Raw genomic sequence first — 7,498 nt, forward strand, 5'->3', positions numbered from 1 at the left:
CTGCGGAGATACGGCCGCCCACTCATCTTCTCATTTAAGTATGGGGGGCTGTATCCAGGGGTAGGGTGGGTTTGGAGGCCATCCAGGGGTGACAGGTTGTCTCATTAGCTTGGAGTCACCCTTTTCTGTGGCCCCAGAGGCCGGGGAGGTATATAATATGGGCGGTCTGATCGGCTGTCCGGACCTCCCATATTATAATCTAATGCGATGGCAGGCCAGATGTAATTCAAACTCTGAACTGCCTGGTGGGACAAAAAACATGGTCCCACGGGCCAGATTTGGCCCGCGGGCCAGAGTTTGACTTGAGTGACATAGAAGAAGGTTTGGTAGGTGAGATTAGTAACATAGGAGAAGGTTTGTTGAGTAACAGAGGTGTAACTAGAAATGTCTGGGTCCCATAACAAACTTTTGATTCCCCCTACCCCCTTCCCGACTGACCACTAAGCTGCCAAGTCTAGTCATAACTTAAAAAGCTCATCAGGAATGCTTGCAGTTAAAGGGACATTTGCAGAATCCGAGAGGACCGCTTGGCCACCTTGTGCTGCAAATGATGACAGCTCAGGGGGCCCAGTGTATTGCAGGAGAAGGCAACAGGACCCCCTGATGCGGTGGACTCCATGGCAGCTGCTATGGCTGCTACAGTGGTAGTTACGCCCCTGGTAGGTAGGGTTTGTCTGTTTGCTGATGACACAAAAGTGTGCAATAGGGTTGATATTCCTGGAGGTGTCAGTAATATGGAAAATGATTTAGCTTTGCTAGGTAAGTGGTCAAAACAATGGAAAATGCAGTTCAATGTTTTCAAGTGTAAAATAATGCACTTTAGGAGAAGGAATTATCTATGCTAGTATCATATCAGTAGTTCTGTGTTGGCAAAGATTTTAGAAGAGAAGGATTTAGGGGTAGTGATTTCAGGCAGCCTTACTATGAATCACCAGTGCAACAAGAAATATGGTATGCTGGACCATATAGCTAGAGGTATAACCAGTAGGAAGAGGGAGATTGTGATCCCACTGTATAAGCTCTACTGACAACACATCTGTTCTGGAGACCTCATCTACAAAAATATACTGATAAAATAGAACGGGTCTAGAGACAGGGTAAAAAAGTGATGGAGGGTGTGAAGCATAAAATATATGAGGAAAGACTCAAGGATTTAAATCTGTATAATCTGGAGGAAAAAAGGGAAAAAGGGGACATGATAGAAATCTTTATATACAGCATAGGAAGAGATGACATGATGGAAACCTTTTTTATTTTTTTATTTTTGTATCTTTATTAATTTTACAGAAACAAAACAAGAAATAATAATATTTACAAATAAAAATCTAAGAAACATAGGGAGAGTCCCCTGACACTCCAGAATCGGACCCAACTAAAAAAAGAACTGCCATGTTCCCGACAACAACACTGTATCAAAATTACTAACGGATCAAGCATTTATCACCTACCCCAATAACCATTCAATTTTGTTACCCAGAGGACCTAAACCTCCCACGCTGGGATTAACCAATCCAATATCTAATAACTCAAATTACTCAATCCCACCACCCACTCACACTAAGCATTACCACTCCAAGGTCTCCAGTCACAGCCTGGACCTCATATCAGCCCGATTACCCTAGGTCAAATAACCCGTCCATAATCTGGCAAGATCGGACACTCTCAACCAATCATGTCCACCTAAAAAAACTCCTCTCGGAGCAAACAACGCAATACAATACATTCAATTATTACCATTTACAAATAGGGATATAGGAGAACCAGCTTACAGACATACAGAGTCCACCTCTGATAAGTTGCCACCACCACAGAGGTGAACCACCGTCCGGAAGAAACTATTCCCACTCAACCAGCTTAGCCTCCATGAACCCTAAACATTGGCCCATGTCACTTTATCTGTTCTATCCGTCCGTCCCACTAGCCATTCATGATGACCAGTCAAGAGTTTCCGGTAGACCAGAAAACCCACCACACACTTCTGGTTCCCCCCGACCTCTCATCCTTTAAATAACGAAAATAAATAATATATCATTATTCATCCAATTTTCACACCCACTATCTTTACAAATGGCACGTGCCCCCAACCCGGATGACCTGCTACCAAACAACAGCCCCAGACACGTCAGAGAGTCCCCACCCAAACAACTACAAAAACTAAACCCCATCTCTACCTTGAATCCTGGCATCTGAGGAGACATTTCCTCCGTACATAGTCAAATTAGTCATAGTGCAACTCTTGTCTACTTTCAAGATGACACTATGACCGCTATGTACAAAATCCCTATGTTTCATAATTTAACACCCCCCACCCCGGCGGGCTGTGATGGTAAAATAAGTAAAAATAAAAAAAAAACATACCATCAATCCTTCCCTCCCCATCAACTCTTTCCCAAACTTGACCCTAACCCATGGTTTTCCAACAGGAGCACATACTCTTTTAGTTTACCATAACATCTCTTATTTTGGTTGTACCATAATTCACACCTTAAGGCTATGTTCACACTGCTTATATGTCCGGCCGCATATTTTCACGGCCGGACATATACGCGGTAAACTCCGGCCGGGGATTTGCGCTACTTGCGGCTGGCTACGTACGGAGCGCGAACTTACGCCTGAAGTCTACTTACGCCTCCCGAGCGCCCTACGTAGCAAAGCTTGCAAAATTAAGAAATCACCACTACGTACGGGACCGCATCTTACGCTACGGGCGTAAGTTACAGCATTTTCGTCCTCAAACAATGGTCTGGTTCATTTTATACGGCGCCGCGTACGATCCTTGCGTAAGTTCTTACGTAGTGTGAACTGTGCCGCCGTATATCGTATACTTTCCATTGCACGCAAACTACGTAAGTCTCCGGACGCTTATTCACGGAACGCGCTACGTCCGGAGATGTACGTAGTGTGAACATAGCCTAAGATCGTACTGCCAATTTTTTTCCACTCTCTGGGCATTGGAGGTCTTGATGATACCCACCCCCTTATCAATGCCGCCTGACTGCAAAAAATAATCTATACACTTCTCGCTTCTTAATCCTTGTCAAGTGCTGTCCCTCCATTATCCCTAACTAGAAAATGTACCCGGCGCTGCCCGGGTATAAAGTGTCAGTGTGTTAATTAGATTTGTTCTAAGGTGCCCAGGAGGCCAAGCTAAAGGTATTGTTTCATCTGAGTTAAATAGTGGAATTAGTGTATACCTGTAGTGCATAGTTGGAGGGGTTCTGTATACCCACAATGTATAGTTTTTAGGGGTCTCGCATATCTGTAGTGCATAGTTGGGGGGGGCTGTATACCTATAGTGTATAGTTGAGGGAGGTCCTGTATACCTGCAGTGTACAGTTGGTGAAGGTCCTGTATACCTATACTGTAAAGTTCGGGGGTCCTGTATACCTGTAGTATATAGTTGGTGCTGTATACCTGTAATGTATAGTTGGTGGAGGTCTTGTATACCTGTAGTTTATAGTTTGAGGGTCCTGGATACCTGTAGTGTATAATTGGTGGAGGTCTTGTATACCTGTAGTATATAGTTCGGGGGTCCTGTATACCTGTAGTAAATAGTTTGAGGGTCCTGTATAACTATAGTATAGAGTTGGTGGAGGTCCTGTATACCTGTAGTGTATAGTTTGGGGTCCGATATACCTGTAGTATATAGCTGGTGGAGTTCCTGTATACCTATAGTATATTTGGGGTCCTGTATACTTGTAGTATAGAGTTGGTGAAGGTGCTGTATACCTGTATTATAGAGTTGGTGTAGGTCCTGTATACCTGTAGTGTATGGTTTTGAGGTCCTGTATACCTGTAGTGTATAGTTTGGGGTCCTATATACCTGTAGTATATAGTTGGTGGAGTTCCTGTATACCTGTAGTGTATAGTTTTGGGGTCCTGTATACCTGTAGTGTATAGTTTGGGGTCCTGTATACCTGACGTATATAGTTGGTGGAGGTCCTGTATACCTGTAGTATATAGTTTTGGGGTTCTGTATACCTGTAGTGTAAAGTTTGGGGTCCTGTATACCTGTAGTATATAGTTTTGTGGAGGTCCCGTGCACTTGTAGTGTATAGTTTTGGGGTCCTGTATACCTGTAGTGTCCTGTATACCTGCAGGGTTGTATTTACCCGTATGGCAGTGTTGTTCAGTCACAGAGTGTCGGTATTGGTCATGTCTGGTATGGGGGTGTTATCCAGTCACAGTATGGCGGTATTGGTCAGGTCTGGTGTGGCGGTGTTATCCAGTCACGGTATGGTGGTATTGGTCAGGTCTGGTATAGCAGTGTTATCCAGTCACAGTATGGCAGTATCGGTCAGGTCTGATATGATGGTGTTATCCAGTCACAGTATGGTGGTATTGGTCAGGACTGGTGTGGCGGTGTTACCCAGTCACAGTTTGCCGGTATTGGTCAGGTCTGGTATGGCAGTGTTATCCAGTCACAGTATGGCGGTATTGGTCAGGTCTGGTATGACAGTGTTATCCAGCACAGTATGGCGGTATTGGTCAGGTCTGGTATGGCAGTGTTATCCAGTCACAGTATGGCGGTATTGGTCAGGTCTGGTGTGGCAGTGTTATCCAGTCACAGTATGGCGGTATTGGTCAGGTCTGGTGTGGCAGTGTTATCCAGTCACAGTATGGCGGTATTGGTCAGGTCTGGTGTGGCAGTGTTATCCAGTCACAGTATGGCGGTATTGGTCAGGTCTGGTGTGGCGGTGTTATCCAGTCACAGTATGGCGGTATTGGTCAGGTCTGGTGTGGCAGTGTTATCCAGTCACAGTATGGCGGTATTGGCCAGGTCTGGTGTGGCGGTGTTATCCAGTCACAGTATGGCGGTATTGGTCAGGTCTGGCAGTGTTATCCAGTCACAGTATGGCGGTATTGGTCAGGTCTGGTATGACAGTGTTATCCAGCACAGTATGGCGGTATTGGTCAGGTCTGGTGTAGCAGTGTTACCCAGTCACAGTTTGGTATATCTGTTGTGCCCTGTGTATACATGTACTGTATGGATGGAGTAGGGGGCCCTGTATATACATGTACTGTATAGATGGAGTAGGGGGTCCTGTATATACATGTACTGTATAGATGGAGTAGGGGGTCCTGTATATACATGTTCTGTATAGATGGAGTAGGGGGTCCTGTATATTCATGTACTGTATAGATGGAGTAGGGGGCCCTGTATATACATGTACTGTATAGATGGAGTAGGGGGTCCTGTATATACATGTCCTGTATAGATGGAGTAGGGGGTCCTGTATATACATGTACTGTATAGATGGAGTAGGGGGCCCTGTATATACATGTACTGTATAGATGGAGTAGGGGGCCCTGTATATACATGTACTGTATAGATGGAGTAGGGGGTCCTGTATATACATGTACTGTATAGATGGAGTAGGGGGCCCTGTATATACATGTACTGTATAGATGGAGTAGGGAGTCTACCAGTTATTACTGTGGATGTTGTGAGGCAGCTTCCCTAGCAACCATTGCTCCCTGTGAAAATGAAAGCAGTAATCCTATTGGTTGCTAAGGCTCCAACTGCCGTGTCTGCTGCAGCTAATTATATCACCTGTGTTTGCAGTGAGGAGATTTTCCCATTCATCTCTATGAGGCGCCTCTCTTTCCCCTCCCCCTCCCCTCCTGTACATCTGGCGAGGACGGGACCTTCGCAATAACCTTCCCGGGCACCCAATGTATCTGTGTGCCAAATTTGGGGTCAAACGGTTCAGGCGTTTGGAAGTCTATAGAGGACAGACAGACAGACAGAAGGACAGACAGACAGACAGACAGACAGACTTTGATTTTTATGATATAGATAGATATTGCACACAAAAATTTCTCCTGTGTCAAATTAAAAAATAACACTCATTGTGTTAAATACCTCACCCCAATAAACACTCAGATTCAGACATGCCCACCACTGGTGCCCTAAGTACGCATTCTCTGTAACACATCTAATCTATATCATAAAAATCAAAGTCTGTCTGTCTGTCTGTCTGTCCTTCTGTCTGTCTGTCTGTCTGTCTGTCCTCTATAGACTTCCAAACGCCTGAACCGTTTGACCCCAAATTTGGCACACAGATACATTGGGTGCCCGGGAAGGTTATTGCGAAGTTCCCGTCCCCGCCAGATGTACAGGAGGGGAGGGGGAGGGGAAAGAGCGGCGCCTCATAGAGATAAATGGGAAAATCTCCTCACTGCAAACACAGGTGATATAATTAGCTGCAGCAGACACGGCAGTTGGAGCCTTAGCAACCAATAGGATTACTGCTTTCATTTTCACAGGGAGCAATGGTTGCTAGGGAAGCTGCCTCACAACATCCACAGTAATAACTGGTAGACCCCCTACTCCATCTATACAGTACATGTATATACAGGACCCCCTACTCCATCTATACAGTACATGTATATACAGGACCCCCTACTCCATCTATACAGTACATGTATATACAGGACCCCCTACTCCATCTATACAGTACATGTATATACAGGACCCCCTACTCCATCTATACAGTACATGTATATACAGGACCCCCTACTCCATCTATACAGTACATGTATATACAGGACCCCCTACTCCATCTATACAGTACATGTATATACAGGACCCCCTACTCCATCTATACAGTACATGTATACAGGAGCCCCTACTCCATCTATACAATACATGTATACAGGAACCCCTACTCCATCTATACAGTACATATATATACAGGGCCCCCTACTCCATCTATACAGTACATGTATACAGGACCCCCTACTCCATCTATACAGTACATGTATATACAGGGCCCCCTACTCCATCTATACAGTACATGTATATACAGGACCCCCTACTCCATCTATACAGTACATGTATATACAGGGCACTACAGGTATACCAAACTGTGACCGGGTAACACTGCCACACCAGACCTGACCAATAACGCCATACTGAGACTGGATAACACTACAAATACCGGACCTGACCAATACCGCCATACTGTGCTGGATAACACTGTCATACCAGACCTGACCAATACCGCCATACTGTGACTGGATAACTATGCCATACCAGACCTGACCAATACCGCCATACTGTGCTGGATAACACTGTCATACCAGACCTGACCAATACCGCCATACTGTGACTGGATAACACTGCCATACCAGACCTGACCAATACCGGCAAACTGACTGGGTAACACCGCCACACCAGACCTGACCAATACCGCCATACTGTGACTGGATAAAACCATCATATCAGACCTGACCAATACTGCCATACTGTGACTGAATGCAAGAAAGAGAAAAACGGGGGGGGAAAAAGGGCGCTTCCTAGTGCAGTATTGTATAGATGGTGTGTAGCAGTAGTGCAGAGATCAATCCTCAATGCACTCACCTTCTTGTGTTGTGCAAAGAATAGGCACAACACTATCTAGGGCTTCAATCAAATATCGCAGCTCAGCACAAAATCATCCACACAGCGTGTGGAGCACATAGACAAACAGCAAAGGAATCCTTCAAGGACTTG

This window comes from Dendropsophus ebraccatus, chromosome 6 (genome assembly GCF_027789765.1).
Source record: "Dendropsophus ebraccatus isolate aDenEbr1 chromosome 6, aDenEbr1.pat, whole genome shotgun sequence".
NCBI lineage: Eukaryota > Metazoa > Chordata > Amphibia > Anura > Hylidae > Dendropsophus > Dendropsophus ebraccatus.